General features: G+C 33.2%; 1 protein-coding gene and 1 non-coding gene across 8 annotated transcripts in view; one reads left to right on the forward strand and one right to left on the reverse strand.

Annotated features, from left to right (window-relative positions):
* LOC105480824 (teneurin transmembrane protein 2) overlaps positions 1-13,021 on the reverse strand; it is a 3,943,693-nt gene that overhangs the window by 3,318,872 nt on the left and 611,800 nt on the right. The window lies entirely within an intron of this gene.
* On the forward strand, positions 12,424-12,529 carry LOC112426513 (U6 spliceosomal RNA). Its single transcript, XR_003017864.1, has one exon. It is a non-coding gene; the product is annotated as a U6 spliceosomal RNA (small nuclear RNA).

Genomic DNA, 13,021 nt, shown 5'->3' on the forward strand with positions numbered 1-13,021 from the left:
TTGATTGATTCTTTTGATCCTAGGAGATAATAGAAAGTGTTTAAATTTGTTGTGTTAAAATATCTGAGGATGAATTGGGACTTTAGGCAAATTGCACAGATTTTTAATCTTCGATTTGTTCACATTTGTAACACAGGAAAGGGAAAGATTTGTATCTCTTCTTGTCAAATTCCTTTCTGTTTCACATCAATCACTTTTTTTTTTCCTCTTCACCTTTTCAGTTCTGATGTAACTCCTTTATTCCTAGAATTGGAAGACTTCGGGTCTTATTTAAATTTAAAAAGATAGCAAGGTCACACATAAAGCCAAGCCGAAGCCACAGGTAGATTAGAGATCAGGCCAAAGTGAAGTTTTTTTTAAAAGTTAGTGGCAAAATGAAAAGTGAAGCTTTGCGTTTCTCTTTAGGAGTCAAAAGTGTTAACCAATACATCACTGCCTTGGGTAGTATGGCAAAACTTCTGAACAGACCTATGGGGACATTTTGCTGTCTTATGAGTTTCTCACTCAGTTGAATAGTTGGGAGACTTGTCAAATAATTTGTTAATATTAATATGTAAAGTACTGACATGTATAAATTAATTTCTTCTATCATGTAAACTAGAGAAGATGTAAGGTTATAATGATAAAAAATCTTAGTCCAGATTAATGACAGTGATACAAAAAGAGCTCCTTGAAGACAAAGAAGCCATCATTGGATTCTGTAATCCAGGGTTTATTTTTCCTTTGACTTCCCCGCATAAGTTTTAACATTCTATTAAAATTTAGAGTAATCATTACTCATTTATACCCGAGAATATTTTGGTGATGGAAAAATCTATTGGTGTTGGGAAAGGATGGTTCTGAGTTTGTGTTTTCAAAGCATTTTCCATGAAAAATTTTCAGTGGATTAGCTCAGAGAAAGGAATAATGTGAAGAGGTTGGTGGAGATTACTGGGAGGATGCTGGCAGACAAAGACAGATCTGGGGACAACTGTATATCTCATTCACAATCAGATTATAAGGTCTCTCTTTATTCTTATTTATTCTGTATTACATGGAGAAAAATGTAAAAACCACTACTTTAGTGAGAAATGAATACATTTTGGAGATAAGCAAAACAGTTTTGAGTTTCAGTTTAGATTTCCTGACTGTATGAACTTGAACAAACTACACAGCTCTCTGAGCCTTTGGTTTATGGAGAGACTACGTTTTGTGAATTCTACAATCTTGTTTTTGTAAAGTTAATATTTTTTGAATTCGTAAATGAATAATTCATAAAATTTAATAATTCATAAAAATTCCCAGCACAGGTAGACACTTTGTGTGTACCCCCACACGGTACTGTGTAGCATCAAGCACATTCTTAGGCATACTCGTACATATTAACTCATTTAAACTCCATGAGATAGATAGCATTATTATTCAATAATTCCATGAGATAGATAGCATTATTCTCCCACTTTAAGATAGAGAAAATGGGATACAGAAAGATTAAATGACTTGCACAAGATCACATGCAAAAAGATAAGACCAGGATTGGACCAATATATTCATATTATTAAACACTTAGCTGTACTACCCTACAGTTCAACAAATAGTTCCCAAGCTCTAAGCCCTCAGTAAGCCTCACACCATCAAGGAGCTATGTCAATATGAATCTGTGAAGCTTTATAATTGATTAGTACAATTTTGAAATACCTTTTTCTCTTTAGTGTACATTGATTTTATGACACTTCTCCGGGAGATATAGTTAAAAGAAAGTTTTATTAGGTTAGTGCAAACGTAATTGCAGTTTCTGCCATTACTTCTAAAGGCAGAAAAAAAAAATTAATTTTGTACCAGCCTAATATTTTGTAATTGAAAATAAAGTAGTTAACGTTAATCTCACCATAACAGAAAGACTGAAATAAATACTGTAAGACGTGAATCATGCCATTTCTCTAGGCCTCATATCCTTGTCCATAGCATTACTTCCTATCGAAACCTTTATATCTTCTTTTCTTCGCAGCACTATTTAAAAAAGAGCTTTACTTGAGAATTTAGAATTTAAAATATAAAGTTTAGATCATGTCCAAATTTTCTGTATTCATGGTATCAAAATTTTCACAAAAAGAATGAATAAATGGCCCTTTAAAAATATATAAATTATACTCTGGGCACGGTGGCTCATGCCTGTAATCCCAGCACTTTGGGAGGCTGAGACAGGTGGATTGCCTCAGGTCAGGAGTTCAAGGCCAACCTGGCCAACATGGTGAAACCCCGTCTCTACTAAAAATACAAAAATTAGCCAGACATGGAGGCATGTACCTGTAATCCCAGCTACTCGGGAGGCTGAGGCAGCAGAATTGCTTGAACCTGGGAGGCGGAGGTTGCAGTGAGCGGAGACCACACCACTGCACTCCAGTGTGAGTGACAAGAGCAAGACTCTATCTCAAAAAATATATATATATTTATATATATATTATTTTTGAATTCCAATTTATTTGTAACTTGTGACATTTTGCACCACTAAATATTTCTTTAAGTGATAACAAGTAACTATTGGAAACAAGTGCCCAATATATGTGACCAAAGTAAAGACCTGTAAAATGGATTCATGTTTTTCTTTTATTTCTAGAATGATATAATAGAGAAAACCTGCATGGAAAAAATTCAATAAATGATATGAAGACTGACAAATTAAAATGATACTCTTTCCACAAGAATTTTGTACATTACAAAATCTTATTTTGTGTGTGTGCAGAAGAATTTTGTATTCAACTTAGAAAAAATCTCACATTCTAAAATTGCCTGTTTAATCATTACATCTAATTATAAACAATACCACTATCTGAACAAATTTCTCTTATGTAGCATGATGTTTATTTTTGTGTGTCAACTTGCCTGGACCACATGGCTCCCTGATATTTGATTAAATAGTATACTAGGTGTATCTGTGAGGAGGTTTCTGGATGAGTTTAACATTTGAATCAATAGGCTGAGTAGAGAAGTTTGCCCTCCACAAAGTACGTAGACCTCATTCAATCTGCTGAAGATCTAAATAGAGCAAAAGGCTGTGCAAGAGAGAACTCACTCTCTCCACCTGACAGTCTTAGAGTTGAGAGAAAGGTCTTCTCCAGACTTCAGACTTGAACTGGAACTTATACCATTGGCTCTCAGATTATAGAGTTTGGGATTTCTCAGCCTCCACAATGTATGTGCCAATTACTTATAGCAACTCTCTTGGTTGTATCTCTGCAAAGCTGTAATTGATACATGTAGTGAGACTTACACTATACCATTGCCTGTGAAATTAGGATTTTCATAAAAAGTTTACCTTTTGTTTGTAATTTTTATTTCTTCTTATTGCTTAACATATTCCTGTAAGTCAATGCAGTTTTCCTAAACACGGTATTTTCATGACCTAAGTATAATAATTTAGGTTACATAAGAGTCAATGATACTCATGACATACTCATGTCAATGATATTCATGATACTCTATGTCATGAATCTAAAATTGGGTATATATCAAATGAGGAATATAAGTTTGGGTCTCTTTTTCCTTATTTTTTTGTTTTGTAGCCTTCAATTTATTAATTAAGGACATAACATATGGAGTCAGGAGGACTTAAACTTAAATTTCTTTTCCTCCTTCACATAAATGTGTGACCTCTGTGGACATGACTTCCTCATCTTAAAAAGGTACAATAATATTCATCTCATGTGGTTGTGCAGAATATGTAAGATCTTGGAAAGAAAGTTCCTTGTGCCTGGCACATAATAAGCAAACATTCAATGGCAGCTTTCCAAATGAATAGTTATACAAATTATGTTAAATTAGAAAGCATAGGTGAATCAGTACCTCATTGCCGATTAAGATCATTGTATCTATGTACAGTAGTGGTTTCTTTGTCAAGTCTTTTTCTGTACTAGATGTCTAATGAGACATGTGAGCGTGGCCATGAAGAACACAGATTTTGAGTTGTCTGAAGTTCAACACCTACTATCTGTGAACTTTTGAATAAGTTACCTAACTTCCATACATCTCATTTAAATGATAATACCTACTTCAGCAAGCAGTTATGAAAATCAGATGAGATAATGCATGATGAAGTATTTAGAGCAGCAAACTATTATGATCTTTATTATTATAAATTCTCTATGTGAAAGATGACCTATAATATTCATTTTAAAAGGATAATTGACGTTTTTTCCATTCCATTATGTCTCATGTAGAAGTAACAAGTTGTAGAATATCAAGGGTAGCTATCCACCCTGAGCACAAGCAATAAGGAGGGAATGTAAAAGGATAATAACACTCACTAAAAATAAATTATCTCTTTATTATCACCATGTCTTAGCAATTCTAAATAGTCTTCCTACTGCAGCAGATTGCTTCTACTCCCTCACCTACCTGGGTGTACCACTGGTCACAAATTGCTGGTGTAGTTTCTTTATTCTTTTCTGTATATTTAACCTTTAGTTCCACTTATCTAAATTATCATGATCATTACATAGTGTGTGTGTTAAAGTACACACAGAGATTTAGTTATTTCTTTATATAAAGAAAAATTCCATAGCAATTCATTTTCAAATTACTTTCATCAGACACATTGAATTCCTTCCTTCCTAATGACAAAACCATTGCTCTACTGAATTGTAAATTTGTTAATAAATGAGATATAATTTTTCTAAGTGTAAAAACCATATGACATTGGGAAAAATCCAAAATTTGAAATCCAGCAATTCTCCCAACCTGAAACTATTTCAAACAGTTGAAATTCCATTCAGGTCCTTCACAGGAAGTAAGAAATTCAGTGTTTGACTTGCCACATATTTCTTCTATAATCTTCAATGTCTCTGCTTTAGTTTAATATGTACAATATTTTTGACTTAGAATGTCTGCCTTAGGATGTCTTCTCATTCAAAACATATTCCTTAAGAAAAAGAGACTGCTAGAGAGTGAACCTCAGTAGAATATATACAATAGTTTTAAAAAATAAAATAACTATTTTCTTTCTGATAAATGTTAGGGAAACAGAAGTAGCATTTCAGGTTATTCTAAAATAACACACAAATATAAATGTTTATTTTGTAACTCCATAACTATAAAAATAAACACTTATTGAAGTTTTTAAAATAGATATATCAAATATCATAATATTTGCTGCAGATTTCACTATCTAGCCCAAACATGCACATATTCAGACAATATAAAATCATTCTGAAATTACAGTGCTATCATGACATATATTTTTGCATTTTTCATGACATTCAGGCAAGAATTTGAGGAGTTAAATATACGTAAATATTATACTTGTAACAAAAGAATAATGTACTTGAATTGTCATGTCACTGCAAGTCTAAACAATGAAATATTACAATAGTTCAATCATAAATATTATGTAATTGTCTGTAGATTATTGCATGATTTACTTCATTTTCCTCTGTAAATTGGTAAATATATATTCAGTTTAAAGAAATAAAAAGGTAAAGGTAATAAATGTTAGCATACTCTTCTTCAACATCTATATTACACTTGTGTTTTCTGCTGCCTTTGCTTAAGTAATTCTCAATAAAATTTCCCAAACTGTATTCCTACTGTTACTATAACACATTCTTTTCTAAATGTCTTCTTTTGTCTATGCTTTATTTGAATGTTGGCCTCATTTTGTCAAAAACCCATCAGCAGGAGAGTTTGAGGACATATATTTATAACTAATGTAAAATTTGACTTATTATCCAAGAGTAAATTATTATATTGTATGATTTACTATTCTAGAATTTCAAATATCAGTTCCTGGAACATTTTTAAGGTAGTATTATTAAAACATTCACAGAAGTTTTTTATGTTAGCTTCATTTAAAATGTAGTTTTATAGATTGAACATTATAACATGGCTCAAGTCTGTTTTGCCTAGATATTTAGACGCACATGCTCAATGGCTAGGAAACATGCCTATTTCATTTTGAAAAGAATTTGTAATTATGAGAAACACAAAGCTTTTGTTTTGTTTTAACAATTTCCATGAGAAATCATCATGATTATAGTAATAACACATTAATGTAGAAACTAATGTTAACCTTCATGTAAAAACAAATTTATGCTTTTGGAAAATATAGTGTCAAGCATGCTAGTGAGGAATCTCACCTTAAGAATAGTTACAGCTGTTTTATTTTTTCTTTGTTTTTCTTGCATGCGAGAAAGAATGAGGCATTTAATAAGGGTTTTAAATATCTCTAATGTTTAAGTGTTTTTACTTCTTTTCAAGATACTCTTCTGGGCTCAGGATGAATACAGAAGAAACATTTGGAGTCATGCAGGAAGTTAATACAAATATACTGATGACTGTAAGACAGGCAATGTACTATGTCTTCAGTAGAGTAAAAGGAGTGTCAGGGTTTAAAGGAAAGGCAGATTTTATGAAGCTCAGAGAGAAGGTGTCATTTGAAATGAGTCTTGAAATATAAATATCTGACTTGTGAAGATGGTAGAAAAAAAATGGTCAAAAGAAAGGAGATCAGGATAAAGAGAAAAGCCACTTCTTTTACAGAGTGATGACAAATAAGCTGATGATAGATGTGAGCCAGGTTCATTTGTTCTTGCATACCAGGGTTATGCTTGCACTGATATCTGTATTTCAAGAATTCTCAACTCTGTGTGTGTGGTAGTGAGCAGCTCTCTGTGTGTGTTAGAGGAGACTAGATGAACAATTACCGTATGCACAAAGCAATCCATGTGTTTTGATCAAAACAAAACAAAATAAAGTAAAATAAAAAATGCAAGGAAGTAAGATGAATATTGCTACTGATTATAATAAATCCTGAACATCATAACTAATTCATATTATGTCACTGATAGTTGGACACCAGGAGCTGTGTAATAGATACACGACTGGTGGGTTATGTGCAATTTTTGAATTTTATTTGTGTTTTCGTTACCACCTGTCTTTTCTTTCTTTCGTTTCTACTCGAGAAAAGCACTTCAGAAGGCAAGCGAATAAGTGTGATATAATGTGCACACTTAATTAATTTTTAAAAAAGAAAATCATTCACAACTTTTAGACTTTAATTAAAATTGCTAACTTATCATCAAAGATATACTTCACGATTGGTTATAATATGCTAGAATAGTCTGACACGGTCTGGGAAGCAGAGACAATAGGGAGAGACTGGAGATTTTCTTCTTTTTAAGATGAAGTAATATAAAGGAAAGTGTGCTTTGGATATGCGATTCTGATTTGTGTGGAAGGGATCTGACTGGGAAGTATTTGGCCCTCTAGAGAGAGAGAGACTGAGAAACAGAATCATGCTGGAGGCTGTGGATATAGAAAGGAAGGAATGCCACTTAAAAACGGAAACTATAGGAGTAGTCCTTTAATGACAGGTAAGAATCCAAGAACATTCTACAGGTAGGTTACTGACAGCATAATAGTCAACAGAAATAAGGCACTTAGAAGTAGCAGACAGGTGGGACAAGATATCAGAACAACAAAGAGACTGAGATGGCCAGTGGCCAGAATAGCATTGAGTTTGAATCTGAAGAGAGAAGCATAGCTACTTATATTGGAAAGGTAATAGTTACAGAGATAGACAAAAGGAACAGCAGATAATAAGAATAGAAGGCTGAGGACCAATTATTAATCTAAGTTATTTATACCTATTGTTTATTTAGAACAAAGAGAAAGAGGACTAAAAATACACCAAAAAAAAAAAAAATTGGGAAGAAGAAAACATGCATGATATGGTTCAAAATAATATAAAGTGAAATAAATGTAAAACAGAAGAAGGTGAAAACTTATTAAAAGCTGCAGAAATTGTAGATTTTAAAATGAGAAAAAGCCACTGATCAATTAGCTACTTATGGCAACATTTGGAAAAGCTGATAGCAAATAATAATTGAGCACTTGCTAAGTACTAGAAATTGTGCCAGGGTCTGAGGTTATAAGATTAGGGAAAATAAAGAAAACATAATCATAAAAGTAAACAATTGTTGAATCCAAATTTTTTAAATCTTAGTAGAGATGATGAAAAAGAAGCAAGCATTACGAAGTAATTAGAAATCAAAAATATCAAAGAAATATACACATATTAAGTGGAAGAAATAAATAGATTTATAGCTTGAAGATATCTTTGTTTCTCTGTACATATGTAAAATTACATGAAAAAATATTTAGCTTTTATCTTAACCAAAGCCCATTATCTAGTTGGTGGTTATCTTGTTTGCTCTAGATGTATTACCTGAGTGGCATGGAATCAGGACAACTATGTAATTTGTAGAGCCCCCCTGTTCAAAAATAATTAGGAATTTCAAGACAGTAACAGTAGAGCATTAAACCAATTATGGGGTTTGCTATGGTCTGAATATTTGTGTCCCCTGCCAAACTCATATATTAAAATCCTACCCTGTCAGGTGATAGATAGTATTAGGAGGTGGGACTTTTGGGGAGATAATTAGGTCATGATGGTAGAGCCCTCGTGATTGGGATTAGTGTTCTTAAAAAGACCTTAGAAAGTTAGCTAGCACCTTTCACCATGCGAAGACATAGCAAGAAAGCACTATCTGTGAACCAGACAGCAGGCTCCCACCAGACACTGAATCTGCTGGCACCTTGAACTTGGACTTCCCAGCCTCCAGAACTGTGAGAAATAAATGTATGTGGTGTATAAGCCACTCAACTTGTGATATTTTGTTACAATGGCCCAAATGCACTAAGACTGGGCCCTTTTGAACATAAGGCCCTTCACAGGATTTGAGCCCATGAATCCAGTCCTGTATGGAATTCATTCTACCAACACCATTGTTCCTTTTCATTCTCTATTGCAGTTCCTCTCTTTATTGATCTCTTTATGCTGAGGTGCCTAGGACCACAGGCCTTACCCTCTGTTCTATTCACACTCATTTCATGGAAAGCCCAGTCAGTTTCACAGCTTTGCAAACTGAGTATGCAATGAATCTCAAAGCTTTATATCCAGGCTAGGCTTTTCTCCAGAATTTTAAATGCTTATTATATCCAAGTGCTCACTACACCTCTCCATCTTGCTGTTCAAAAGACAATTCAAGTTCAGTGTCTCAATACTTCATCTCAAGTTCAACTTCTCATCTCTCCCTCATACCTGCTCCTCCTACCGTTCTGCACATCACATTGATTGCATCACCAAAGTTCCAGTTTCTCAGAGCCAAAAGAAAATACCAAAGTGTTTTACATTTCTTTCTATTTGAAATCTATTTCAAATAGAAAAATTTGGCTGAACTTGTTGCTTCTAGCCTTAGCCTCCTCAACCTATTCTCAACAGAGTAGTCAGAAGGATTCTCATAAAGCTTCATGCATATGAAATCATTCCTCTATGGTTTGACATGACTCCCATTTATCTTGAAGTTTAAAAAGCCCTTAAAATGACTGGCAATACCCTATGAGATCTGACCTCTTGCTATGTTCTTATATTTTCTCCTACTAATTTTCAGTTCTTCCTAGTCCTGTCCACCCTACCTGGGTTCCTTTCCTACTGAGAAACACTCTCAGGATATCTGCACAATTATTTCCTCACATCTTTCAAATCTTTTCATATTTCACCTTTTCAATAAGGCCTATCCTGACATCCTCACCTGAAATTGAAAAACTATTTGGACTTCCTCTACCCATTGCCTCAGTCTCCCTTACTCGGCTCCCATTTATTTTTCTGTTTTTCACAGCCCTCATTAGTTTGTAAACTTTCACACAATCTATTATGCTTGCTTTTTGTCTCTCTTCCTATACTAAAATAAATACTCCACTAGGACAGAGATCTTTGTTTTGCTTCATATTGCATCTAAAGCATCGACAAATACAGCATCTGGCATACAGCTAGTGCTCAATAAACAGTTGTTGAATAAAGGAATAATAAAGTAAGTGAATACATGGAAGGAACAATATGTTAACTATGTGGCTTAGTATCCTGTGGAATTATTATAAACTGAGCAATTGGAAAGAAATAAATTCTATAGCTCTATGAAAACCTGATAAGCACAGGATAAAACTACATATACGCTATTTTACTGTTATTTATAGTGATGGCAGTCATAAAATGTATACTTATTTGGGGATATCAAATTAATTTAGTTCTATATTAAATGTTTCTCACTTTATCCTTTTGTTTTCAATAACTTAAATATCAATAAATGTATTTCCTTATGGGTATTATTTCTAACATTTAAATTTTTGACCTCCAAAACAGCAGGAATTGATTAACATTTAACAACATGGAAATGTGAAGAAATGAGAAAATTAATTATTGCACCTCATAACTCAGAGCGTATGGCTCAGTTTTAATGCATCATGTAAAGGCTTTAGACTTCAGAGAATCTATTTAAAATTTGAATTCTTACACATTGGAATGGTAAATAAGGGGAAAGGACAAAAAGAACTCAATTCAATCCTAGTCAAAGACCCAGTGACCACTGAAGTTTTATGCAAATAATCAGAAAAAAATGGCATAATCTTTAATCATCCTCATTAAGGGAACAACAACAAAAGACAAGTAAACATTGTTTAAATGGCATTTTTGCCTAATTTCCTATCATCTACTTTATATTCTGATATAAAAGAGAGAATTTGGGCTTCAAGGAAAATGAGAAACAACATCATTTAAAGGTTTAGACAATGTAGAGTTAGAGATGTTATTACTGGGCTGATTCTTTTAAAAATACAACACTGATTATACCATTATTTTGCTAAAAATTCTGCAGTGGTTCCTCTTTGTGATCATAATCAAAGTCAAAGTCATCACAATGTTCATGGCGCTATAAATTTGGGCCTTCTTTGCCTATGACCTAATTTCTACCACATTTCTCATCTTTATCTGCTCCCATCACCTTGACCTTGTTGCTGCTTCTTCAATATTTCAGACACTAGGGCCTTTATGGTGGTGCTTTCTCTTCTGGAATATTCTTGCCCTCAACATCTGCATAGCAACTCCATTAACTCCTTCGATACATGCACCATTTCCAATTATTGCTTTCTTAATGAACCCATGAATATACAAACACATAAACATGTATTTAATACTAGACATCTTTTGTGCTTAATGATAAATGCTAGATGCTTTCCTAGTAAAGAAATAAAACAAAAATGTCCACCATCACCACAATTGCTACAAATTATTGTGGAAGTATTAACCAACTCAATTGTGAGCACACATACACACACACACACACACATACACAAACACGTCTGTGTAATTATTGCTATTTGAAGACATTTACTTAAAAATCTAACAGTATCATTTTAGAAAGGTAATCTTTTAAAATTAATTTAGCAAGCATCAGAAATTTTCTGAATTTGTGTTAGTACTTTAAAATAAACTGTAATGAATGACAATAAATATACTTCAGAAATTAACAAGATTTATGTAAAGGAAACAAATCTCTAGAGAACATAGAGTAAAACTCAAACAAATTAAAAGACTATTATGAAATAATAAAATAAGAGGCTCAATCATATAAGGAAGTCAATTTTCGTAAAGCCAATCTATTATAGAAATTTAATAATATCTTAGGCAAAATCTTATATCACAAAATAATCTTATAGTTACTGTAAAAGAGTATTTAAGAATTATAAAAATATGCAAAAAACAGAGTAATGATTATGTTTTTCCTACCAAATACTATAATACATTATAAAACTGCAATATTAAAGATTTTATGGCACTAAAGTTTTCTTTTAATTCTGTAAATTAGACTATTCGCCCACTTACTAAAGTCTTTATTTTCTACATTTACTAGTTTTTGTTAGTTAATTAAGTGGAGTCTTCCAAATGTAGAGTCATATTATCTGCAAAGGACAATGTATATTTTTTCTATCCAAGTTTTATGTTTTAATTTTTCCTATTGTGCATTCCTCTAGTGCATTTTTCCAAAATGCACTAGTTCATATTTTCAAAATTATTTAGTAATAATAGCAAAAATGGACAATCTATTTCCTGTTGCTAAATTGTGATAATGCTTTCTATGTTTCCTTATTAATTATTGAATAATTGCTTCCTTTGTGTTCAAAGAGATAAATTTACCTATACATCTATCTATCCCTTATTATTGTAGTGGTTTTTATTTTTTTGTAAGAACAGATGTGAATTTTCTTAGATTTTCAGCATTTATAGAAGACAAAAAAAACCAGTACCTTTTTGTCTTGCTAGATTAACATGGTTCTTGTACGATTTCCCAGGATTTGCATTCCAGGAAAGCACCCTAGTGGATTGTTGCCTATTATTCTTTCAATGACATTTTAATTTAATTGCAATTTTTATAGGGATGGGGGAATGCAATGGTATTCAGATGTGAGATCTATCCTCACTGTTTGCTATATGTTTTATTTCTACTGGATTTGGTATCAATGTTTTAATTGTTTTATCAACAATTATTTAGAAGCCTTTAGAAAACCTTCCTTGGAGCTTTTAATTTTTAAAGCTTTGACAGAACTAACTTTCAAGTGCTCACTTTGGCACAACATATACTAAAACTGGAACAAGACAGAGAAGATTAGCATGGCCCCTGTGCAAGGATGACACACAATTAATGAAATGTTCCATACTTCTCCAACACCAAAATTCAGGAAATGCAGAGAACCCCAGTAAGATACTTCACAAGAAGATCATCCCCAAGACACATGGTCATCAGATTTTCCAAGGTCAAAATGAAAGAAAAAAATGTTGAAGGTAGCTATAGGAAAAGGTTGGGGGAAGGGAAGCCCATCAGACTAACAGCAGACCTCTTAGCAGAAACCCTACAAGTGATAAGAGATTGAGTGCCAGTATTTAACTTTTTTTTTTTTTTTTTTTTTTTTTTCAGAGACAGAGTCTCACTCTGTCGCCCAGGCTGGAGTCCAGTGGTAGGATCTCGGCTCACTGCAAGCTCTGCCTCCCAGGTTCACGCCATTCTCCTGCCTCAGCCTCCCAAGCAGCTGGGACTACAGGCATCCACCTGATCTGCCTCGGCCTCCCAAAGAGTATTTAACATTCTTAAAGAAAAGAAATTCCAGGATTGCTGGCAAGATTGCCAAATAGGAATGGCTCTGGTATGCAGCTCAC

This window comes from Macaca nemestrina, chromosome 6, assembly GCF_043159975.1.
Source record: "Macaca nemestrina isolate mMacNem1 chromosome 6, mMacNem.hap1, whole genome shotgun sequence".
In the NCBI taxonomy this organism is placed as follows: Eukaryota; Metazoa; Chordata; class Mammalia; order Primates; family Cercopithecidae; genus Macaca; species Macaca nemestrina.